The sequence below is a fragment of the Catharus ustulatus genome, chromosome 4 (assembly GCF_009819885.2).
Source record: "Catharus ustulatus isolate bCatUst1 chromosome 4, bCatUst1.pri.v2, whole genome shotgun sequence".
Classification (NCBI taxonomy): Eukaryota; Metazoa; Chordata; class Aves; order Passeriformes; family Turdidae; genus Catharus; species Catharus ustulatus.
The window spans coordinates 64,402,626-64,429,628 of NC_046224.1; the positions used below are offsets into that span (position 1 = coordinate 64,402,626).

The 27,003-nt window shown below is 40.9% G+C and overlaps 1 protein-coding gene across 5 annotated transcripts in view; it reads right to left on the reverse strand.

Moving 5' to 3' along the window:
* PPARA (peroxisome proliferator activated receptor alpha) overlaps positions 1-27,003 on the reverse strand; it is a 55,960-nt gene that overhangs the window by 18,590 nt on the left and 10,367 nt on the right. Inside the window, exons 2-4 of one of the 5 annotated variants that reach the window (XM_033057128.1) lie at positions 21,645-21,758; positions 18,416-18,480; positions 11,561-11,683 (exon numbers count right to left, since the gene is read on the reverse strand). The gene's annotated coding sequence lies outside the window, so the exon portion shown is untranslated. Of the gene's footprint in view, positions 1-11,560; positions 11,684-13,972; positions 14,245-18,415; positions 20,770-21,644; positions 21,759-27,003 lie in introns of those variants that run through there. The other 4 variants (XM_033057129.1, XM_033057131.1, XM_033057127.1 and 1 more) reach the window with 4 other exon arrangements.

Below are 27,003 nucleotides of genomic sequence, written 5' to 3' on the forward strand. Positions count from 1 at the left end.
ATTATTAAAGAAAAATACCTCAACTTGCAGCTACCAGTTACTTGCTTCATTTTTGGAAAGGGATGGAAGGATACTAAACCTCCAGCCCTTCCACACTTAATACTTGCCACACGAGGGATAATCCCTGCAAGGAACCAGGTCTCTGAGACGCAAAGGTCTCTGGGAAGCAGTAACAAAGTCTGATCTTACTGCATAAACAAATTGATCGTGTAAAGGGCTTGCTTGCAAATACCAGGGTTAAAGTTGAAACAATCATTACCTCCAGGTCATTTTGAGAATGCTGAGGCTGAAAACAGCACATGTAAAACTCGTGATTGCAATAGATATTTTTAGAAAACTTCACTGGGTAGGAAGAGCCTTGAATATGTAAGCTGCAGAATATTTCCAATATCCCGATTCAACACAAAAAAAACCAGAAAACAAGATTTGGTACCTAAAGTGTGGCACCCAGACTCCCACCTGGGAAAGCATGCATATTTTCTTCTCTATCACATGACAATTGATTCAGTTTTCATTGTTTGTAATACTGCATACTCATACTGCTTTTTATTTTAAAAAGTATTAATAACATAAGACAGAGAACACTTTCTATGCACATGACGAAAAATTTTCATAAGCCACCTTTTCATCAAGGCTGCCAGTTTCACACCCCTTCTCCAAAAAACTCCCCTCAGAACAACTTCATCTTTCTTCCCTTTACTCAGCTGTACTCCAAGACACCATATGCAACTTTTAGGTATCCTTTAAAACAAATCAAAATTCACATACCCCAATTTTGAAAATTGACAGCAAAGCTGTAAAATCAGTATCTTAAAAGCCACATAAAGAAAAACTCAATGCAACCTTGATTTGAATTCTCTCCCCAGCCCCACAGCAGGCGAGTGAGCAAGTGGGGCTTGGTTGCTTCCTGGAGTTAAGCCCAGACAAAATGATAAAAACAACATAGGAATGTTTTTTGTTTTATATTATTCACCCAAACTCAAGGAGAACTTACTGTGCTAAGAAGCTATGTTTCCTTGGACCCAGGATTTTCTGCCCCACTGGATTTGAAATGACATTGGCTAGTGTACATTACAGATCAGTGTCTCTGAACAGGACCACTCAACCCTCCTTTTAAATGTGACTCCTGCTTTAAACTATTCAGCTACTTTTTAGACCTTCAAGATTATATATCCACAATTTCCTCCAATGCTTTCTTTCACTTATGTAACACATTATTATACACTAAATAGTTTTAAAAATTGTTTGTTATGCCAAGATTACTGTTTAAAAAGTAACTAATAACAGGGCAGCAACAAAACAATTCAGGAGATAATGAAAGTATTTATTTCAAATATCATACCCTCTCACTTTCAAACAACAGATGCAGTTATTAATGGAGAAAATATTACAAAGAGGAAATTAATTTTCAGCAAACAGAAATAAGAGAGGTAATTAATCTCACCTAATGTCAAACAGCTCACTTAACATGTTTAGGTTGAGTGGAGCTCAATGGAATTTCCAGAGCCATGACTGATCTTCAAGGCCATGATTACACACTAAAAACATGGTACTTTTCAATCCAACCACTTCCCTGATCCAGTTCACTGCAAAGCCTTACAAATATTAGTGCTGGCTCAATTGAGAGAGCAGAAATAAGCAGCTGGGAAGAGGCATACACGTGCTGCATGGCCAAAACGTAACTGCGTGTGCAGCCTGAATCTCCCCTGCAGAATCCAGTGACTGTGTGGGTCTGCAAACCAGGCACTTGCACTGCCTGAAGTGAAGAAGTCAATGCCTCTGTGAGAGGTGAAAACTGCTTCACAGATCAGACAGCACCTCTATTAGATTAAGGGGTATTACCATCTTTTGGTAGCGGCATGGAACTGTCATGTAGGCTGCTATGTGCACATCCCATTGATAATCACCTTCCAGCAGTAAAACTGCCACTAAAATACAGTAAATGGAAGATACAGGCATTTGCTGTGAGTTGAGACAAAATGCTTCAATAAATTAATAAATAACAAGAATGAAATTCAAGTTCCACTGCTGGAAACTCAAGCTGAGAGTAGAATCTAGCTCAAAGACTTCACCTGCTTGTACAGAATAAAACGACATCAAGTGGTTTTCTAATGGAGAACTTAAAATTCAACAAGCCCCTCAAGATGTTGGTAACTAGGAACTCCGTTCAGAACACTTTGTATTTACGCTGATTTCATATTAGAGTTGAAAATAGATTTCATCGTATTTCATCTACACCATTAGATTAGTCAGCCTGTATCAGACAGCTCAGCTGCAGGTATAACAAAAGACCACAGCTCCTGGGTATCGGTGCAGCAAGATCTGAAGCCTGTGTTTAAAGGAGCCCCTGCAATTCCTTTGACAACAGGAGCCAGATTTGGTTTCATCAGCAACAGGACAGGAAGGTTTTGCAACCTTTGCCTCCAGGCTCCAAAGACAAGACTTACAGGTCTATCACCTCAAGTTTACACCTCTCTGCAATCATGCTTACTTTCTTCCACATAAATGGATGTATCAAACATGGCATTACTCAAATTTGCATCAAGGCCTTTCTGATAAAAGGAAAATATTGTAAAGAGTGGAGAGTGAGGTGTTGTTTCAACTGCCTTCAAGCTCAAATAGGTTCAAGTCTGCATAGAATGCCAACACAACTGAGATGTGGTTGTTGGGTTTTTTTCTCCTCTAAACATGAGTTTTCATACCCAAAAAGTAAATGCTATGGAGGTTTCTGTAATTGGAAATAGGAAGACGTGACTGTTCTGTCTAGTGAATCTCAAACTGTAACTGAAGTCAGAAGTAGCTGTATGCCAAAGTAAAGCTTTCAAATCTCTTAAATCTGTGTCTGCTGAATCCTTTAAAGAGCTGTCTACTCAGCACTTCAGTATAAGCCAAGAGTAATATGAATTAACACACTGTATAATACTATACTTACGGTTATTGAAAAAAACCTATTATGTTTTCCTTCAATTTACCATTTTCTTCAAGAAGTTTTGGAGGGGGTCTTTGAGTTTTTTGCTTGTTTGTGGGGATTTGGGGATTTTTTTTTGGTTGGTTGCTTTGTACATTTTGAGTTCCTAGTTTTTGTATTTTTTAAACTACATTATAATCCAGTCTGAAATTTAGATGGTACCAAACCAAGCAAGCACTGCCAAAGACTTAAGTGAAAAACTTTGTGTTAAAAAAGCCTTTTGTCTTGCTTCAACTTTTATACTCCGGATAGAAGGCCTAAAAACCTCTCAGTTTGTAATGATGTCTGTTTCCATTTTTATAATCAAACTACCAACCTAATCTATAGAATCAAGTTACTACTGTTAACATGGCTTTTAAAAAAAATCAGCCTGTAAAGCAGTATGAGGGAATATTATTCAGTTTATTACATTAGTTGTTAACGCACTTAAAGCAAATATTCATACTGGAGTTCATAATATCCAATATTTTTGAGGTGTGACCACTGAAGAAAGTATATTTTATTAACAAGAGATTCAAAAGGACAATAAGAATTTATTTTCTGCAAGAAACTCAGCCATGGCAACATCTTAGTAACCACTATGTTATAGAGTAGTCTGTATTCTCTGCCACGTGCTGCCTTTCAGGGTCACTACAGTTCCACCAACACTGCTCACAGCTCACCAGAGCTTCTAATGAAAACCCCACACCACTGTTCCATTGACAACTTTGCACTTGCAACACACTCCCCCTTTTTCCTTTCCTCTCCCAAATGCATCCCCAGATTTTGCTCTTCATCCAATCCATTTCAATGTCAGTATCTCTTCAAGTCACTGCTATATTCCAGTCAAATTATTCCATGCTTGAGGACAATTCAAAAGATTTTGTGTTAATCACAACAATTTGTACTGCAAAGTTGTACAGATTCTAAAGCCTCTGTGACAACACCTGGCAGGCGATGGAGCTGACAGAACGTACTGAGACATGTGCTGGGTGTGTGTGCTGAACACTGACATGTGGAGACCACAACTGCTGAGAAACGGAGATCTGGTGCATCGTTTATGAGGCTGCTCCCTCTGCACGCACATCAAAAGCTGGGGTTTGATTTATGATTGATATTTGAACCAAGCAGAGGTCACATTCAGACAAACATGACATACATGTATTTGCTATTTGATCCAAGAGCCAAGGTCACGTTCACACAAATGTGTCACCTCAGGATTTGCTTTATTTTTATGACCCCGTTGATGAACTTGAAGTTGACTTTCCTCACATGCCCCAAAAACTCCTTACCCATTTATTTGATGTGTCCCAAAAACTCCTTACCCATTTGCTTGGAAGTTGCCAGGTTTTTTCTAAGTTTTGCAATACTGTACTAATGTCTGATGGGCTAATTACATAAGCCAAGATTTTTAACTGATTAACAGTTAGGGACACTTTAATTTCAGAGATCGGAGCTCAGATTGAGGCTAATTCTGGTTGCATGGCATGGCCAGATTTAAGAGAATTAAGAAAAAGGAACAAACCAAAAATGCTAGAAAAACTACACCTTATGAACTGCAGGTGTGGATTAGATGTCCTAAACCACCATAAGGTGTTTTATTTTCCTAACATTAATACACAGAAGTAAGTTTGAGTGGTGAAGTCAAAGTTGATTACAACATGTACAGCATTTACAAACAGCCCACGCATTTGCCCCAACACGCTGCTCATTGGGAACCAGATCCTTAAGACTAAATTGGAATGCTGCAATTGTTTCCTTATACATGTGATTACTGCATCACAGATTATGAAAAGCGCCTGCCTGACAATTTTCCAACTATACCCTGATATTCTACAGAGATCTCATTTGTTGAGGGATACAGATATCTGAGGGTAACAGGCAAACAGAAATTGCATTTTAAGAGTGGTGACTAAACTAGTATCTCAAATATAATCAATTCCTGAAGTAAATAAAATGTAAGCCCCTTGCTAAGTCTCCTGCAGAATACATTTTCACTACATATGGTAAAAATAAACTTCATAAGGTAACAAATTAAAGACATCTGTGCAACTGAAATTGTCAATTAAAATTATAATCTAATACACACAGATGCTGTGCAAGGCAAAATTTTTTGGCATATTGATGGTGCTGCTACATAAACCTCTCACTCAAAAGATTTACTTGCTCACATGCTTGATAAAAAGAATCAAAAACAAATAAACCCACAAAAACATAACATACATGACTGCTTTGTCAAGGAAAACATCATAACTTTTACAACCATAAGTGTCCAGTAACTCTTCCTTACAAATGTGAAAATTCAGACATACTATATTTATGAAAAGAAAAAGCCAATTGCCACTAACTTAAAGTCAAACACTTGGATGCACTTTCTGAAACTGATGGTATTTTAACAATCTCTAGGGTCCATGTGTAAGAACAGACAACTTATAATGTGTTATTCAAAACAGAATATAGAAATTACTTTTATTTTTTATCTGCAGACTTTTATGTGTGATAGCAAGTGGTATATATTATTGATAATAACATATTCTTTAGTATGTTATCATAATATATATAATATATATATTATAACAACATATAGCAGCAACATACTCTTTAGAAATCAGAATCCTTCATGTGTTATAGGTAAAAATACTTGTCTTTAGCTGAAATTTGTCATAAAAGAAGAATAAGAAATAATTACTGAATCTTTTGTTTTCTTAGTATATTTAACCTTCCTGTATTGTTTCAACCTTGCTTATTCTTCAAGAAAAGAGCAAAGGATTGTTCCTATAATATAAACACTTCAACTGAATACAACCTTATTCAAGGCCATGTATTATATTTGACAGATGACAATTAATTTCCAGTTTATTTATTAGCAATGAAATTTTTGCAGCTGTATACAATTTTGTAACTTTAAATAGCACAATGAAAGCTTGGGAGCACTGAGGCAGGACCCAGACTTGAGAAGCACCATTCACATAGGTGTTTACTACTGCCCATGTTGCACCCCCAAAGCACCACAAACACACTGTGACTGCTTCAGTCTGAGCTCACTTGTTCTCCTGTGCTGGCTGGAAACTGATAGGCCAAACAGAACAGACAATTGCTGAACTCATACTGCACCACTTCCTCAGCAGGGTCAATAATGTGTTTTCCTCTCTTCTTCCCAGTCACCAACTTCCATAAAAATGACAGAACTTTAATGCCTTTGCAGCCATTGCTGCTCTCTAATTGGAGCAGATTTGCAGGTTCAGAATTATTGGGCTGAGGGCACAGGACAGCAGACCATACTGCATATACCTGACAGGTAACTAGACCACAAGAGGTGAGAAAACAATCCTGAAAATTTCTCTCCGTTTTGGGGCAAAACTCTATCCCAAGGCTGATCTGGACATTTGCCTGCACTACCCCCTAATTCTTGAGGTCATCTTATTGGCAACATTCTTCCTGAATAAAGAGCTACTGTTTTGGAACAAAACTTTCAATCTAAAAGAAGAGGAAAAAAAAAAGAAAATTATAAATTTAAATTACTTAATGCAAAATTTGAAAGAGGTATTTAGCATATTGATTTAAGATTGTGAAAAGTTCCGTTTAGTCTTACCTGCCATTTAATGATTAGGCCTTGCAACCCCCATGTTAAGTCAACTTAGACACTTCTCCATCTGACAAACTCCCAAATTTTGCTACCTTGGTCTCATTACACATGTCCTGCTCAGAAAAATAGAAATAAAAAAGCCCACAACTTTGCATCTGTACCTTTTCTTACAAAAACTCTCCTATTTAAGACCAGCATTCCTTTAAAAGAAACATGAAGCCTCTTTGTTTTTTCATTTATAGCTTAAACTTCTAGCTTGGGTTCCCTATTGTTTTGGCTCAGGACAAAAGTCCAGTTGCTTTGGTATTTGATGCTGCAATTTTTGCTTCTAAGATCAATAACAACAAAAATTCCTCAAGAATACCTCCTTTCAGTCACCAGCACACTCCCTATGCCAAATCTCAGGTTATAGTGCTTTTCAATGTTCTTTTAGCTGTCTAATCCCTCTCCTCTACCAGCCATATCAACCCATCCCCAAATCACCTCCTTCAGCCCCTCAGTCCTCCAGTCTCCTATCTCAGCTCCTTCAGCATCTGCACAGCTGCACCCGCCTCACCATCTGCAACTCCTTGCATGATTCATCATCAAACATAACAGACCATGATTATTCACTGTTTGAAAAGCTACAGTGGAATTTACATCTGTTTCTGGAAGAGATTCAAGAAGTCTGAATTCGCCTTCATAGCAGAGAACACCACCACTGTGTATTTTCAGTGGTTTTATTTCAGTGATAAACTTTATTCCCTTGTCCAGACATAATAACATGACTTATCTGATAAATTAAATTCAGCTTAACAGAGAGATTTATTTCCTTTAAAATATAATGGCCCTCAGATAAAATATTACAGATTTAGACCCCTTCTGCTTGCATCTTTTTGAAAATTGAGTAATTCCAATGGGCCAGCTTTTATACTCTTCTACCAGCACAAAAAAATCCAATGTCTTCTGTAACTAGCACCTGAAGTTGTATAGTTATTCATCCTTTATTGTGCTATAACTTTACTCATTTGTTAGAAATAGTTTTACAGGCTCTTGTTGCTCAGCTATTATGTTTAAGCAAATAAACAAATGAAACCTGCTAAAAATAAACTAACTTCAATTTAATGTCATGCCACAACTCAGAGTGGAATGTGAAACAAAATTCTTTCACTTTTCGTTGCTGGGATTTTTTGGTTGGTTTTGGTTTGGGTTTTTTTGTTAAGAAAAAGGCCTTCAGTTTTATTCTGACAATTCAGGCGTCCCTACCTTTACAAGTTTTTCTTTGTGACAAATGTATCACACAAAAACAAAGTTGACACTGAACTGGCGTTACTGACAGCAGCCTTGGCAACAGGCATGAATGCAATTAATCTACATTTTTTGGCAAATGGACATCAAGTACTTGTACTTGCAAGCTCCTGACGTGTCAGATAGAGGATATACTTGGGACACATGACTTCACACCTCTAAATCAGGTCACTCACTACAGTATACAGATCACAAGTCTCACACTCCTGCATGATCAAAAAGTGGCAAACCACAATCAATTATTTTCCCACCATGTTTTACCTGCTCATCCTCTATGACATGCAGGGTATCTGGTGCAGTTAAACAGCAATACCAGCACTGCAGTACATCAGCCACCCCACTCCTTCTAACCAAGAAAGCATCTGAGCTGCAGAAAGGTGGCGGAAGAATATGAGTCCAGTGAAACAGCTAGGAAAAGAAAACCTCTTAAAAGCCATGTGTGTACTTTCCTATTCCAGTTTTGCTTCACTTTGTAAGGCATTTCAGCTGGCTTGAAAGAGGCTTTGAAAGAGCAGGTATGGGGACACAGCACACAGTCCTTCTCCAGAGCACAGCTGAGTTACTGCTTGCAAAATAAGGTTACTTTAAGGGTACCTAGACAAGTCAGCTTAAGTAACGTAATAGCTCCCTCACATCAAAAGGATATATACCTACAGCATCTGCCTGGCACTGCCGGTCCCGCACCTTCCCTCTCCCTCTGCCCTTCCAGCCACGCTGCTCCCCGGTGCCTGCGCTGCCGGATCCCGCTGGCCACCTCTGGCCCCGGGAATGACCCGGTGCCAGAGCTGCTCCGGAGCCTCCTCGACACCGCTCTGACCCGCAGCAGCCTGGCAGGCGCCCAGGAGAACGCCCAGCCCAGGGCACTGCACGCGGCTCTGCAATCCCGGCACTCCGAGCCAGCTCCCGGGAACAGTCCCTGGCCAGTTTTATCCCCCAGTGCAGAGACAGCCTCGGTGAAACAATTCCCTTCCCTGAACCGGTGGAATTGTAACACAGGAAAACTACAGTCAGCCATAGAGAGCTGAGGGGCGGCAAACAGCACGGATGGAAGCGCATGGATGAGAGAAGGAAAGAAGGAGCCTAGATCAGATCCAGCCGTGCTGTGTAGCCACACTCCTTGCTGGGCTGTCAGGAACCACTGACAGAGGACGTCTCGTTCGTTTTTTTCCATTTATGTGTTCATTCACACACACGGTACTCCCCCTTGCCATGTAAGAGAAATGAAATGAATGATCAAACAGAACAAGTCTGTGTTCTTAGAGGATAATCACTATTACATTTCCATGGGATTTATTACAGGATTTATAATCTTGAGAAAATGCAACTCCTTTTAATTTGGCTAGAAAGACAGCAGCTCAGTATGCTGAAAATCAGGGCCCCAGAACATACATTTAGCTTGAAAATCTGACAGCTGTTTGAAAATATTGGCCTGTTCATGCCAAGTTACATCTGCACATTTCCAGCACAGAATGCCAGGTACAGCTGCTCCTTTGTTCAGAGGCAGTAACCCTGTGCTGCTTGTCTCTTATTTATCTAGGACCTAAAGCTTGTCTCTTACTTACCTAGGTGCTAAAGCTGCTACCTGATTTGATCACACTGGCCTGATTAACAGCACACAGCACGTCCTTTATCCTGAGATGGGGAAGAATATATAAATTCCACTTGTTTTATGTATATATATATATATACAGCTACTTTGTAATCTTCCACTGAAAACTGCCAACAATACTACGGCCTGTGGGCTGCAGTCAATTGTATTTTAACATCAGAGTTATGAATTAATTGACATTTGTACTGGAGGATTCCTCTGCCCTGTTGGACAGAATGCCACCAGGCACAGTCTCCAAAGCAGTCTCCTGACACAACACCCACCTTCTCCCTCCTCCTCCCCTGAAGATCCAATCAGTTCCACAGTATATTCTCCAGCCTTACTACTCCAGGGAACGTTTTCCATACGTGTTGAATAAAGATGACACAGAGTTAGGTTTGGTTTTGTTTAATTGAAGCTTGCCCCATGCCTCCAGTGTCAGGTACTTTGTACCATTCTTCCATAAGCAGTAACACTAACAGCAGGTTAGCAAACATCATCAGTAATTCAAGTCTACACTTTCAAATAAAGTTTCGCAAATAAGCCATGAGTTGCTCTTACCTTCTGAACATTGATGCTCAGTGGTTTGTTTTGTGATTTGTTATAGCAATCGTTTCCCATAAATAATTTTTAAAACAAAACAGGCATCTAGCACTTATTTGTGTAACAAAACAAAACAAAGAATGGCAATACAAAGTTATATTCAGGCGATAGAATTTACTCAGCACAACAGTGCTGGATGCATGGATATACATGACAAAACAGTAAGACCTGCCTCCAAATCTTAATCACAGGCTGTAGAATAATTTCAAATTATCCTTTTTTATGATTTTTTTGTTGTTAAATGTAAATAATATTAAATTATTGGGGTATTATTTTTCCATTTAAAATACATCAAACTCTAAACCATTCACCATGGTAAGTCCTCTCAGCTGCAGGATGTTATGCACTCATAAATGAATAAGGATTTGCTCAACCAGCACAGCAAACAGCAGCTCTGGTTTCCTTCTATGTACTTCTCAACAAAATGAAAACAAACCAAGGAGATACAAAAATATGAAATATGAAAATATTGGACTAACTCGCTTTCACATCTATTTAATCTGCCTGGAAACAAATGCCAAAGTACAACCTCAGTACAACTTCAGCTCACTGCTCTGAGTTCCTCAAGGCAGACACAAGTTTCTTTTACTATTTGGAAAGATTTCATGAATAATTTCTCAGTTTATGCATCTTTTAAAAATCATGATAGTGTATTAGAAAGGGTTCATTTTTAGAAAGGATTCAGTAATTTGCCAAATGCTTGCCAATCTCTCTTACTGTTTCCACAGGCATGAGACAACTTGAACTTAAAACAATAAATTTAGATGAATACAGCACCACAAACAAACTATGCCTCTTTGGTTTTCATTTTTCCAAAGTACAAAAAATTTTACCATCATACACATTTTAAGACTTAGCAAAGACCCACACAAACCAGTCATGTAACAACTCAAGTCTCAGTCAGGATTAGAGTGCCAATGAGTTGTGGCTTATAATTGATATTAATCTGTGCATGAGAAGTCCTGGACACAGAAATTATGCTTCTTAGATATTTAAAGACACATGCAATGCACTTATAAATAAATACTGTTTCATAAGCAGAAACTATGAGACGTGGTATGAGGAAGTGGAGTCAGATTTGGCAACATCTCAATGCCACATGCAATCTGGTCACACAACAGTCTCCTCACATCACTTGAGTATCTTTAAAACACGTCAAATATCACACTGTTTGAGAGATCTTGGTTTTATTCGGAAGATAGTGATGATTAAGAGTCTAACCTTACCAGACTTTTTACTTCAGGGAAAAATTCAGCCTTCTACTTCACAAAAAGTTATTCAGTGTTTAATTTAACAGACCTGGTCCTTTGAAATAGTGAGCATTCTACCTCTAAAATATTAAGAATTCAGAATTCTACTGACTAGCATCTAAGACAGCAGTAGATATCAGAACATAAGGAAGTTTTAGTTTGTTCTCCTGATTGTGCTACTATTTTCTGTTTATCAATTATTTATTGGCACTACATGCCCAGATTTCTTTCCTTGTCATTTGACTATACATAAGTCACTCTTTACAGAGATTCTATGCCCAGTCCATGTATGTACTCACCCCTTCATGCAGCATCTTGCAGGACTGAAACAGAAGTTGTTTTCCAGAAATTCTTTCCCTTCCATTTCATGTGCAGATTGGTGACAACAAGCAGTTCTTCATCAATAAAAAGCTGCTGACATTCTTAAAAAAATAAAAACAAAGAGTCAACAAAATTTCCCAGAGCTTATTATACTGATTTTGCACAGCTATGCTGTAGTATAACTTAAGAAAAATATTTCTTTATGCTTCTGAAAAAAACAAGCTTTCATTTCACTTGGGCTAAAAATTATTTTTTAAATGACTGAGTTGTTTAATATGTCCCTAGTTTTACAGCAGGACCACACTGACATCTAGCTAACTAGGAAATATAACTGATATATCCCAACATAATTCTCATCTTTTTTCCTTCATACTAAAATAATTCAAAAACCACTAAATGGAGAATACTATAGCGATAATCCTGTGCAATTTTAATTATCTGTTATGGAGTAAAATATTTTTACTCCTAAAGAGCATCCTCACAGATGTCCAAGTCTTTCTGTGGACACATTTAGAGTAGTTTCCAAGGTGCATATGCTGTCCTATGAGATGTCATTGCAATTGACCTTTATTTTGAGGATTTACAATCCCAAAGGTAGAGATTTTGTTTTTATATGCTTTATAAGGCCTTTATACAAAAAAGCATATATAGATGAAAAATACCAAACAAATTAAAACAAATTCAGAGAGATTTTGAAAAAGTGGATTTAAAAAAAAGTTTAAATTCTGAAATTATATAAGAAAATATGCTTGTATATTTAATAAAGATGAATTCATCTTCATTTATCTTCCAAGACAAGTATGGTGTTTTCTTCCTTTTCCCCTTGCAAAAATATGACATGCACAATAGAAGCAGAACTCAGAACCCAAATCTCATCAGGAAAGCTATAGAAAAGTACAGACAAGAATAGAGCTGTTTGTAATTTTGAAGTACAAGTGGCTTCTGAAAAAAAATAATAAGAAAAGTTATGTTTCCTTGCCCACTTTGGGACAACAGTGACCATTATAATCCATTTTTTAAGATTAGTATCTTAGGCCATATATCCTACTCTCCTATAGGACATTGCTGTCCCTTATATTTTATAACACTCTGCACATGAAATATTAAAAGCATAACAACGCAAAATTACAACGGAAGCGTAACCCTCTCTCTGTGGTTTAAAATTCATTATACCCTTTATGAAGGCTACAGTAATAACAGAAAATGAAAGCACTAAAGATCTACTGAAAAGCAAGTGACAAACCCACAAGGTGTTTCCAACAGGTAGCCAAAACTCCCTATGCACCTGACTGTAGAGGATGACAGTCAATATAAGGCACCAACAGCTTGATAAGAATGTTATTCTGGACCACGCTAAGACTTCCTTCCAAACATGGGAAAAGACAGCAAGCATGCTTGTCTGTGGAGTTCCACAAACCTCTGAAAAGGTCTGCACACTCTCATCCTGCCAATGCACTACATTGCATCACTTGAAATTCCCAAAGTTGCCACTGAAAGTCACTACCAGCCGATGGCCGCTCGGCAGCTCATACCAGCCAACAAAGGTTATGATACTGGTTTAGGTTTAGCAGACGTGTGACCACATCACATGAACCACAACTGCCTCAGTTCCAGTACCAGACCAGGTAGCAGCCTCCACGCTAAGTCAATGATTCAGGATTTACAGAGGAAACACTTTTTACAGCTGATCCGTTTTGCTGCCTGCAAAGCAACATTTAAAAGGTGAGCAGTGCCAGAAGCCAATGAGAAAGTCTGTGCATGTTCTGTAACACAAGGAGTTTGACCACGATTTTCCTTCACAACACAACTTACGCAACACCTTCATTACAGCAGTACTACTAAGACACCCAATGCCAAAAGTGCCAAATATTATCATTCCAGATAATCCCGTGTGACGAATCCTGTGCTCATACTACTTCCATCAGACAGCTTATGAACAGTTCCCCGTGTCATTGAGTGAGACTGGGCCAATCTTAATAGGAATACAAGGCAACACCTTTCTGCACTCCTTTTCATTGGAATACTTTTTGAAAAGCAAGTATCCAGCCCCAGAGGGACAGCAAGAACTGGGCAAACCACAGAAGCAATCCCCGGAGGCGTTCCCACTGACCTGCTCCTCGCTCCCAGGACAGAGGACCCTCCTCTGACCAGCCGACCGGGAACAGCACAAGCCACCTGACTGAGCCAAGCCAACAGCGGGAACCTGCAAGCACGTCCTTTCTGCCTAATGCCCGAGTTTATTCCAGGTTAAGGGCAATCCAGATGTTCCGTTTAGGAGACTTGACAGCTGCCAAACAGCCTCTCGTGTGACAGGGCACTACCCCCTCCTCTGTCCCCACCTCCAGCGCCCTGGAATCCCTCTCCGCCGGGGCTGCCCGGGGGCTCTTTACCTGCGCCGGGCGGCTCTGCCCGTCCCGCAGCCCCTCGGCCCCGTTCCCGCAGCCAGGGGCGGGCGCCGCGCCGAGCGAGCAGCGGGAGCCGCTACAGCATCCCCCAGGCCGGCTACCTCCTCCTGCTGTGCGCCGCCGCTCCGCCGAGGGCTTCACACCGCGGGGCCGGAGAGACAAGTAATAGCGAATAGCAAGGGAGGGGAGGAGAAGAGAGGACAGGTCATTAGCAAAGCCGCCGCCGCGTTAACGAGGCGGGGGCGTCACCCAACCCCGGGCGGCCGCTCCCGCCTCCTGCCGGCGCCCCGGCCGGGACGTGGGCACCGCGCGGGCGTGGGGCGCCCCTGAGGCAGTACCGTGCATCGCTGCCGCGGGCTGCGCAGGGCCGGGCCGGGCCGAGCCGCGTCCCCGGCTGCCGGCGGGGAAGGAGCGGGAACGGGGAAGGAACGGGGAGCGAACGGGAGCGGGAGCGGGGCGGGAGCGGCCGGTGACAGGTCCCGGAAGTGAGGTCGGCACACACCTCCCGCCGCGGCCGCGCGCCATTGGCGGGGCGGGGGCGGCCCCGCTCCCCTCACACCCCTCGCTGCCCTCACGCCTCTCACTCCGCTTCGCCTTCACTCCGTTCGCTGCTCCCACAGCCGTCATTGCCTTCACATCCCTCACACTCCTCATTGCCTTCGCTCCGTCCACTGCCCTTACAGTCCTCATTGCCTTCACTCCATTCACTGCCCTCCCACCCCTCTCTGCCTTCACACTCCTCACTGCCCTCACAGCTCTCACTGCCCTCACACCCCTCACTGCCCTCACTCCCCTCACACCCCTCGCTGCCCTCACGCCTCTCTCACTCCGCTTCGCCTTCACTCCGTCCACTGCCCTCACACCCCTCACTGCCCTCACACTCCTCACACCCCTCCCACCCCTCACTGCCCTCACTCCCCTCACACCCCTCGCTGCCCTCACGCCTCTCTCACTCCGCTTCGCCTTCACTCCGTCCACTGCCCTCACACCCCTCACTGCCTTCACATCCCTCACACTCCTCATTGCCTTCGCTCCGTCCACTGCCCTTACAGTCCTCATTGCCTTCACTCCATTCACTGCCCTCACTCCCCTCACACCCCTCACTGCCTACATTACCCTCCCATCTCTCCACTGCCCTCACTGTCCTCACTACCCTCACACGCTTCAGACCCCTCACTGCCCTCACATCACTCAATCCCCTCATAAACCCCCAGCCCCGGATCCCTCTGTGCTCCCGTATTTTTACCGGGATGCGGGGCTGGGGGGCTTGGTCAGGGGCGCATACAGCCCCGGCCGTGCATGTGCCTGTGCATCGTTCGACCTAACACTTCTCAAAGTCATAGAAATGCCTGTTTGCCTTCACGTTTGCTTTCACATTTGCATTTCATATGGGAAAGAAAAAAAAAAAACCAATCAACCAATCTGAGAAACAAAACCAAAATCTAATCAGGAGCCCCACTTAATTAGTGAGCTGAGGTAGTCAGTGGCACAGTACCAGGATGGTAAAACAAGACTCACTTCAGATGTTTCCAGTGGGAAGTTAAATGAGGCCTAGAAAGGGAAGAGAGCACAGTTTTGGGGGTTTAGTCCATACTGTACTGAGCACCACACTAATTCCATAAATTTCTCATAAATTTGGGTTTAGCACATGGCTCAGTGCAGAAATAGCATTAAGAGCAGAGGCCGAAAAGCCTCCAAAGGCATGGCTCAGGGCCAGCCAGCAAAAGGCAACATTGACCATGGAAAACAGAAGCTAACTAAAGGTCTTATACCGATTTAAAGCCTTTTCAGTCTGTTTCAAACTGGTTCTGGTCACAGTTTGACTTTTCAACCACTACAGCAGCTCTAAGGTCTGTCCCAAGCTGAGCCAACACCCAAATGCCACAAGAATCAGTTGATTTAGCAGGTTAATTCCCAGTTTTAACACCTACATATTCCCCCACAGGTGAGGTGACATGGTGCAAATGCTGCAGTACAATTTTCTAGAGTAAGATGTTGGAATGGATGCAGACTTTTCACCTGGGGAATATGCATGTTTTGAGGGATTCACAGCTGTTGCCAGTGAGAGGCATGCCAGGCTGACTCAGCTTTTTATCCACACCTCATCTTGTCCTGACTCACGCACAAGTGCTGTCCCAAAGGCAGTAAAAACTCAAAATATTTATTGGAATTCAAAATGAGTTGTGGGTTGTTTCCTGTTTATGAGCTGCAGGCTCCTCAGCCCACACCAAAATGTAACAGCCTCAGTCTACAGCAAGGAGGGCTGTGTTAATCCAGGCATGGAGGAGAGCTCTCCTAACCCCTGTTCTGGAAGCAATTCTTCTGAAGAACTTGGAAACATTTTGTCCATGAAAATTACTAGTGTTGCAGAAAGTGGTAAAGGAGGAGAATGTATTCCACACTTAAAATATTTGCACAGAAGACTGCAGTAATTCCTTTCATACTGAAAGAGCTTTGAAAGTGTAGATTACTGACTGGATTGTATAAATTTGTATCACAGTTCAAATCTTAATCACAAACTAAATATAATAAAAATCCACTAGCTATTTAAATGTGCAAGCTTTTAGAAATCAGAAATTAGATTATTTCCTAGGTTTTTAGCTGGAATAACCTTCAGCTAGTGTTATATGCTATTAATGTGTAATAACCTTATTACAATTGCCTAATAGCTCGACAGTTGTGGAAGAAGCGGCCAGATTTGTGTAGTTGTTGATTTTCCATCTTTCCAGCAGCCAGCTGGCCTGCACAGCCATGCACAGCATTTCTATCCCAAAACATTTTCATTTGCAAAAGAGAAATGCCTTTTCATTTATTTAAAGGCCAGCTATGGAGTCTCTCATAACAATTCTGCGGGAGCAGATGAGCAGCTCCAAGTCAGCACAGGCTCATTCAGAAGTCTGGGAGGACAGACCATACCAGGAAAAATTGGCAGTGCCTTTGCCACCTCCTCCAGCTATGGGTAGAATGCAGGAAGTGGGCTGGCCCTGTGCTCAAATATTTGCTGCGGTTTCTCTTGCTGATTTGATGATAGAGATTTTAAGAGACAATGGGCCTTGCTTTTGCTGGGTCATTGTGAAATACTTCCCTTACAAAGTCGATAGAGCCATAGAGCCTTCCCGTTTGAGTAATTGAAGTGGGAACTGCAGAGACATGGTATCATAGCCAGCACTTTATCAGCTGATACACAGGGTTCTGTTTCTCTTTGAGTGCCTACTGAAGCCTTACAGAACTAACTTGTACTAATGGAAAATTAATTAAATCAATCTTTGAATCATTCTTATCTAAAAGAATAGAAGAGGCTAGACAATCACAAAGCAGCAAGTTTCATGAGCAGAGGTCACTAGCAGAAGTCTAGAAAACTATCAGAGTGTAATTTAAATCTTTTTCTGTATAACTTTGTGCATGCTGGATCCTTTGTGTCTGGTCAAAATTTCTCAAAGCCAAAAGTCCCATGTGATAATGAACAGGAGAGGATTAAATCAGATTTATTGAAAATACGCAGCATGCAAATTATTATTAAAAGCAGAGTTCTCTCTCATTAAATCAAACCCCTTAAAAAACCCCAAACAACAGCCAAGGAAACTGGTGAAGCACAGGAGACCAATGAGATGTATCCACCCTGAGCTGTCCCTCAGCATAGCAGCCTGGCTACAGAAATATCCATGCAGCTTTGCTTTGCTGTTGGTTTTAGGTCAGGCTGGATTTGAGGGCTGGTTGTTTTTAGATGCATGTCTCTCTCCTGGATTAGAACAAAGCTCTAAGGCTAAAGGTGATAAATGAAAACATTTAGATAAGTCACATGAGACTAATTTTACTATGACAGGTTTTGGATGGAAGCAGGATGCAACTTACAGGTTTACACAAGCCTACTGCTCCACAAAACTATTTAGATATTAAATTTAAAAAAAAAAATCTAAGATGAGATTTTATTTCCCAATAAAATAAGCAATGAAGCTGTTACTTACATATCATTTCTGTTAGAGATGTTTACCATGCCACCCCATTTATATAAAGTATGGCCTTGGTCATTCAGATAATTTCATGTTTGAAAGTTATTTTCCTCATTACCCTTCACTTGCTGAAACAATTCAATACTTGTCAGAACATCAAGATCAAACATTGCAAATGTCCATACATCTCTTCCTGTGTCAAAAAGGCTTCAGAACAGTTGCATGTAAGAGCATGGTGCTTTAAACTTATTAACCCTTCTTAAGCCAAAATGTTTAGAATTCCTCTCGTTACTCTTAATGCTGGTGTTGTCATTGTGCTATGGGTTTTTCACTACATGACTGCCAGCCAGGTTGAGAATTGGTGAGTTAATATTTTTTTTAGCGTTCACCCCCTCATCATTATTACAGCCAGTGTATTTCATGTCTTTGTTTTAATAAAAAAGTTCTTTAAAGAAAACTATTAGCAGTGAGCAAGTACCTTTCTTATAGTAATACAGGATGTCCCAGATCTTTTTTCTGAGGGGAGGCCCATGCTGGAGCTTTCTGCAGGGTGGAGAGGAAGCAGAAGGAAAATTACTGACTTGAAAACACCTTATGGGAATAAGCAATTACTCTTAAAACACAGCTGTGGCTATTTTTCCCCAAATTTGCCCTACCTTCTCATCTGAATAATGTTTTTCTCCAGTGTAAGTTTCCTTTTCTATGCATTTCTTTTTGTGCTAGACACTGCATTACCAGATTCAGCAGGATTTAGAAGGTTTTTTTGTGGGTTTTGTTTTCGGTCTCTGAGAACTGCTAAAAATCAGTTAAGCTTAATACAATATATTTATATATATCTTTAGAAAACAACTCACTGCTTGGTATCTTGAACTGGGGAGAAGTGTGTGACTGATGGAATAAGTTTCCTCTTTTTTTGGCAGATTTTCCCCTATTATCCTTGGAAATAAATGTACTCTTAATTTAATTGTTTAATGCATTTTAATTTATTGATCCCTGTATTTCCAGTCCTTTGACTGAATACTATTTGAATATTTCCTATTTAAAAGTTTCCTTCTGATCCAGGTTTCCTACTTGTTTCTGCTTTTGTTTTGTTGGCTCAGTGAAGCCTTTGTTTTCTCCTTTTCCCTAATCTCAGTTTCCTAGTTGGTGTTTTATCTGTGTCACTGAGATTCTCTTTTAGAGTGATATACTTAAAATCTGTCCCTGTAGTCCCCCCCCATAACTGTGATTCAAATCTTACTCCCAAGTGACTATTGCAACATACCTTTTGGCCCTCATTCTCCCCTCTCTCCAGCTAAAGCCAACTTTCACTGTCCCCTCTCAAGTCTCTTTTCTATTTACGTCAACTCTGTACCCCCTTTGACGTCTGCTTCTAATTCCCAACTCTTCTCTCCTGTAACTTCCAGTGCACTCTCTCCTGTCCTTTACTAATCCTGCAGGAAACCTGCCCCTTCCCTGAAGAGCCAGTTCATGAGCATGACACAGCACAACAAAGAAGCAAGACAGAATGTTTGGTGGATTTTGTTTCCTAATACAATTATTAGCAATTTCTACTTGGTTTTCTTTAAAATGTGCCCTCCTATGCACCTCTGCAGTCTGTATTTATTCCATTGCATGCCTCGATCAGCTTTTGCTGTCACTGGTCAATTCTCCCAGCATCAATGCTTACCTATCCTTGTGTAGCTTTAGTTGTAGCCTTAATGTAAATTGCAGAAGTTTCTGGGCCTTCACTTCAGTTTTATGCAGATTTCAAGAAAGAATTGCTGTGAAAAATCAGCTTGCCCTAAATAATTTCGCTTTGCAAATAGTTCAGTCCAAGTGCAGAAATTAAAACTGAAGGTGCAGCTTCTGCTCACCTCCATACCCTGTGCATCTCATGCACCAGAAGTGTAAGCACATCTCTTTAGCAAGGAGATGCAGTGGTTGTATACAGGTTGTGCAGCTGCCAGAGCACCCAAGGAGATGCAGTGGTTGTACACACATAGTTCGACTTCCAGAGCACCTGAGGAGATGCAGTGCCAGTCGTGCATGTGTGCTTGTTTTGGTGCAAAGTCCAATGGCTCCTGAAGGGGAGCTCAAAGCTAAGCAGATTTGGGTTTGGTTTTAGCTGAGGCAATTAAAGGGAAAGTACAGTTTGCTGATGTTTCCGGAGTTGGCAGCATGTGGCACACAGCAGGGTATTTGTTGGTGGTAGCGGTGCTGTGAGTCCACACCAGTGCATTTCCCAGAGCTCATCTAATCCCAAATTTGAAGTTCTCCAGGATCCTTAATGCAAGCAGTTTCTTTCCCTTGTACTGGTTGTACTTATCTCCCCCAGAAGTAGGGCAAGTATTTCTATCATGCTGTCAAGTAAAAACGTTGAGTTTGGGTGCTTTGGGTGTGTAAATGTGAGACTTAGTCAAAGCAATTAGCTGAGTAACCATTCAGCTTAAATTGTTTTCCTACCCAGTTTCCAGCTGTGACTAACACCCACTGTGATACACACCCAGCCTTTTCCAGCACTCACAACTGATACACCGAGCCTCAGCTGCCTCGGGATGGACAATCACACAGCTCATTTTGGGGCTCTCTCCTCAATCATTGCACATCTACAAGTCAGACTTCAACACAAAAGCACACATAATGGGGCTAACACTTTGTAGGCACCAGTTTTCCATTTAAACTTTGACTGTGCATGTTCTTGCTCAAGTACTTCTCACTGCTCTTCACACTGACCAGCTTTGCTGTGTGAATAGAAGCTGCTCGTAATGAAGTCCTAGACAGCATTTTAAAAGCAAGACTGTACTTCTAAAATTGTTTCAAGTCTTTGATAAAATAATTTGTAAACAAGATGTTAAAAATCATAGAAGAGGGAGGTCAGATGAGACTTGAAAACACATTGCTATAATACAGATTAACAAACTCATTATTGGTCAGAAATTGAGGCTCAGCCCAGGCCAGCAAAAGAAAGGCCACAGAAACATCCCAACATCCAGTATCACCTTATTTGTCCTCATGCCATGTTGCACCACTCCTCAATCTTTCCAATTCCAGCTCTTTGCAGGGCTATGCTACAAACCAGATCAGGGAACCTGATCCACTGAAAATTAATAGAAAATAGCAGCAGAAAATAAAAATAATTTCATGATCTAGTTCATGGCATGTGCTCACATCTGGGAGGAGCACTGGCTGAATTCCTGCCATGTGCACTACCCTGGAAATCAGCCTAGCATTAAACCCTGGTCCAGCCTGACCAAGGACATGGAAAAGGTGCCTGTGGCAGGGACCCTGAGGGATAAGGAAATAGAGGGAAGGGCTTTTTTCAGTGGCTACAGGGAACCCTGGGAAAGGAGGTAATTTTCAGCTGGATCATGAGCAGCAAAGCCGGAGGATATCAGTTGGAGTGCAAGTGGGGCTTGTTTGGACGTAAGGAATGTAAGCAGCAGCAGGAGCCTTCGTGGGGAAGGACGTCATTGCAGCAACATGAAAGCATCAACTGCTAACACTGTATTTATCCAAACCGTAAAGAACAATTTTAAATAAGAAGAGGTTTCAAAGCTGTGTTTAGCTGGAAGATCTGTGTGGGAGAGGGGTGGATACCTTTGGACTTTGTTAATAATTAAGTGGAGGAGTGTGTTAAAGCCTATGGAATGGACAGCATGGTAGTAAAAATACCATGACTCATTGAAGCTGGAGGTTAGCAAACAAACCCAAGTAAACAAAATTACACATGACAGATCCTTGTGTAGCAAGACCCATCTCTCTTTAGTGAAACTGAGCCTGAAATGCTCCATTTGCTTCTGAAAACCTCATGACCTTGTGGAAACAATTTGATGCTGAACCTGCAAGAAATAGAAATTGTGTTCAGAACTAAATGAAAATCCAACGTGTTTTCTAAGCTATACATTTGCAACATTCAGCATATTTTCCAAACAGTTTTTTCTCCTAATAATCCCTGAGATAATGTCTTTCCAGTTAAAAAAAGCAAAAATGTGAAGAAACTGTCTTTTCTCGTATAATTTCATTCACTCCAAATGCAGCAAGAGCCAGAAGGAAAATCTGGATATGTGGTTTAAAAGAACTTCTCTAAGGAGCAGCCGGTGAAGTCTGCTTTTCTGTGCACTGGTGTTATCAGATGTTTAGTTTTTAATTGAATTATTTCACGGGTGTTCCCCCATTTAAAAAAATTAAATTGTTACTATCTTTTGTAAATCTCAATATAATTCTCTTCCTTTCTCCCTTTTTACCTCCTGTTTATGTCTTGAGGTACATTTAGCTCTAGAAACTGGCAAACAAAATCCATGAGGTTTGAATGTAGAGCACCAAATACATCAAAGCTGGTCTCTTGCCAGCTGCCTGTCTCTCTGGGTGCACACACACTGGGCTTTGCCCTTTCTACAGCTGTAACTAGAGACCCCAAAAATTCCCAAGCCACTGGGAAATGCTGACAACACGACAGGTAGATCACTGATGCCATTCCAGGAGCCTCTGAGAACAAGAAGCATCATACAAAAATGGTTAATTAGAGTTTTGCACCCATTTTGAGTTGCTACCTGACAGCAGTTGCCCTGATTACCTAATTCGTCTGTGTGCAACTCTGCAAATATTTGTTAGAGAACACAAAATATTTGCTGTTTATCCTGGGGTTCAGCATTAAAAATGTTTGTTTAATGTCCAGGCCGGGATTTTCAAATGTTTCTGATCTTGCAGTATACCTCCAATTAATTTCTATTTAATCTGGAAAGAAAAAAGATCTTGTCAATATACCTGCCCTGTACATCTCACTCGTGTTTACATTCTGGGAGTTTGCCCTTTGGAGCCGTGCAGAAGGTGAAGTGCCCTGTCACTGTCCCACATATCACTGGACACACGCAGAAAGCCTCAGATGCCCTGCACAGAGCGAGGTCCTGTGGCACTCCGAGCAGGGAAGGCAAGGCACTGTTATGCTATCACGGGGTAAGTGAGGTTAGACGGACCGAGGGTGTGAGCGTGCTGACATCACCTAATTACTCGGCACTGCAATTACAGGAGCTGTCTCTCCACTCAGATTTTACAGTTAGATTAGCTATTACCTATGTGCTTCAGCACCAGCTGTAAGTAAAAACAAACCCTCCCCCCTTTTTTTTCTTTTTTGACCCAGCAAAACTCTAATTAGAACACAAAGTGAAAAAGTGTCTTTCATTTTCTTATCAAGGGCAGATTGGAAACTGAGTCAGGAAGAAATCCTCAAAGCCAGGTGTCACAGGTGCCACACAACTGCACTTCATGGTGTTCTGGCAGCAGAGGAGTCTTTTGGGATGATATTAATATTGCACTGCTGTACATGGAAAACCACATTCCCTCCTCCTACCCCTTCTTTCAGGCTCCCCTTGCTGCTGTAAGGTGTTACATCAGTTCACTTGTTTGTTAAACACCACCTTGGAAGAAGGTGGTAAAGCCATGTCCACTTTCTTTGGATATTAAAAAACAGATCAAAGAGTGGTTGAAATACATGGTGGGTTGTTTGGTTTCCCACTGCACCAGTATTAGTTTTATTTCTCTTTTCTTTCCCCCATATTCAAGCCCCTTGATGGGGTCATTGTCCCTCTTCACAAGCATACACTGTCCTTGCCTGCTCTCTTTGTATCAGTCCTTCAAGCCCTATTTCTTTTGCAGACATTGTTTTTCCAATTGGCCAACTCCTCTTTGACTACTTTTAACCTAAATTCTTGCTCTTGTTTACCTGACTATTCAGTTATTTGGTGCTAAATCTTACCATTTTTCTCGACTTTGTAAAGTACTGTTTGCCTATACATAGCTAAAGATCCTAAGGCATTTTAGCAACTTTCATTTGCTCTTAGAGAAAAGACTCAAGTCAGTCATTACCCCACTATCAATCCCATGAACTATATGCAGAAAGATATTATTTATTACTATATTATTACTATTATATACTATTGCTTTTTATTATTATTTATAAATAAAAGTGAACTAGACATTCAAAAAATCAGAGTGGAATTCTGGTATCAAAATGTACTTAATACAGACCCAGTGAATCTCTGATTAAAAATAAAACACAATGCTGAATTTTTACTCCCTAAACTCTGTAAATCCTTGGAGAGCTCAAATGGAACAACCAACCATTTTTTGTTGTTTTTTCTGTCTCTAGCTCTTACATTAGTTTTTCACTCCAGAAATAAAAACTTTACAGCTGGTATGTATATTACACTAATGATGCTTTGATTTAGAAATGCAACTAACAGATGTTAAATTAATCTAGTCAGATTTGAATTACCTTTGAGACGTGGCTACAGCGTTTGCTTCTGGAGGGTATGCACATTTTATTTGTACCCATGATTCGTGAAAGTCAGGCTGTCTTTGGATAAATGATTTCATGTTTTTCTCAGATATCCACTCATGTCCATAAATTTGAAAGATGTGTATTGTGCTACCGGAGAATGTACTTTGAAGTCAGTTTTAAATTTGGTTGCTAATCTGGTGGCCCTGCTTTTCTCTTCTGTAAACAGAGATAAATAGTTTCCAGTTGGCCTCAATCCAGCAAAGCTCTTCACTAAATAGCCTCTAAGTAGAGTTACTTTGGAGTGAAGGAACAAACCCCATATTAAAAGAAAAGATTGATGATACAAATGTATGAAAATACCTAATGCTTCCTGCAATACGTGCAATTTTCTGAATTTGGATAGCTGATCTGGACACTGCTCCAGCCAGAACAGCAGGTTGTACCCAGCGCAGTCTGTACCTGATACAAGGTTTCTGATAAGCTCCTGGATATCAAAGAGATTATTGAACAAATATGTTTGATACAGTAGCCTACTATTTTATATTGTTTTTCCATTCCTCATCATAAGTCATGATAGGACTAGTAGAAATTAGGTTATTCAATTTTAAGGCTTTGCTGCCCCAAGACAATGAAGTTGTACTTTAAAAAATATTCATGTGCCTCAGGAAAAAACCTCCACCTTTATTCCCTGAATTAATCACTTGGAGCAATGCGCTAAGTATACTGAGCCGTTCTTTTTGTGGAACACGAGGATCAAGCCTTTGTTCTTGGCAGCAACATCCTTCATGCCGTGCATACTGGAACCCACTGCTGTTATTTTTCGCTCCTCATGGAGAGCAAAGTGCTCTGCAGCAAAAAAAGGGGCAGCTCCTTCCAGAGCAGCCTGTGCTACAGCAGCAGCAAACTCCCAGGGAGAGCCTGAGGACACGCGGGTCACAACAAAGGTCACAATGAAAGCCTGATGTGGCATCGCCATTCTGTAAATGCTGTGCTGGACTTGGCACCTTCATCAGTTTTTATGGGTAGTGCTCAGACTGAGGCTCAGGATTGGGAAGCTGGTATTAAAAAAGGAAAATAATGGACTGCTGAGATGTGCCAGATGCAGAAACATTGAGGAGGAAAGAAATGGAGGCTTTCAAATTTAACTTTTTTGACAGTGAAGAACTCTGAGTGGAGCTGGGAGGCAGGATGGCTATTGACATTTCCACCCTCTTGTCTCTATCAGTACCCTGCACCCTGTCTACCCCACACCTTCTAAGCAGGTTTTACCTATTTTTGAGGGATGCTGTGAGAGAATAATGTGGTTATTTTTGCCTTGCCAGAGTCACTGGGGTAGAAGAGACACACAGCCAGAAAGTTATTTCATAAAACCCTAACAAAACAGCAAAATTGCATTCTTGCTTTCCTCTTGTATCACCACGAAATGTAGAAATGGCCAACAAAGCAGCCAGTCATGTTTTCCCTTTGTCAGGGGTAGATGGATGCACAATGTGCAAAATTTGGTGTGCTCCAAACACCTGGGCCAGAACTTACAGAGAGATGAAGGCAGCAGCAGAGAACACCTTGCTGCATGCTAACCCTCAGAGCATTAAATGGATTGAAAAAGCACTGTTTTTCAGAAAAGAAAGGACTCATAACCACCACCAGTGGCTTAGCTTTACCAAGTACAGTCACTCAGTGTTAACAAAGTTATTTTTCCTATTTGTCAGCAGGCACAGAAACCTTGCCGGTCTCCATGCAGAACTGTGCAGGCCCTGTAGAGTCATCAGATTCATTAAGAATTCAGCTGTGCAGAAAAAAGCTGCAACCATGAGTGCAGATCTTTTGCCCTCAAATTAGTGGAAATTGGATATAACAAGTGATCTTTTAGATTGACCTTTTAACGCTCAAGATACATACATGACTTCTCTGCAAAATAAGGATGAATGCCCACTTATTGAATTTATTTTCACATTTGCTTGCTAGAACCAGTCCTCTCTCATTTAAAAATATTTCTCTTTGCATTTATCTTATGGCATTACAAGAACACAAAGAGGTCATTTCCCATAAACTATATTTTAAAATCCTTATAAAACTTTGTCTCTACAAATGGCAAAGAATACCCCCCTGGAAACTATTTAAGCCTACAAATTAAATATTTGCTGTTTAAATTTCCCTCTGGTTGAAAAGAAAAGCTGTAGTCCCTCTTCTGAGCAGACAAAATACAAGGCACAACAGGATCTGAGCAATGTAGTCATCAAAGCCACTCAATAAACCTAAATCCAGTTTTAGCAAACCATAGAGTAGCCGTTTAAAGTACTCTGGGAGTAGTTTCGTATTACCAGCAGCTGGTTTAAAATAGTAACACAATCATTGTGCCATCCTCTAAAATAATGTTTTTATCATAACAAAAATATTTGCCTGGAGTAAATGGACATTGAGTAACCGTGGACTTCTATACCCGTGATTGCATTGTGTAAAAACAAAGTGGAGAGAATAGAAAACAAACCTGAGACAAATGATTTGTAAACTTTTTCATATTGCTGCTTGGAGCAGTAGCCGCTCACCCTTTGAACAAAGATAAAAAGACTTACTTCTACTACCAAAAAACCCCAAAGTCCACCCTTCCAAACTGAAATAAACATATTTCTTCCTTATTCCTAATGTGTATGACTGGTACTTCAAGCTTTTTACTCTTAGATTATTTTGTTTTTCCAATTGTTCATAAAGTTAAATCTCTCAAAAAAATTGGAATTGATGTGCTTTGAGTTTTTCAGTGATGAAATTTTATACCACCTGTCACCCTGTCATGGTTCTAAGTCTACTGC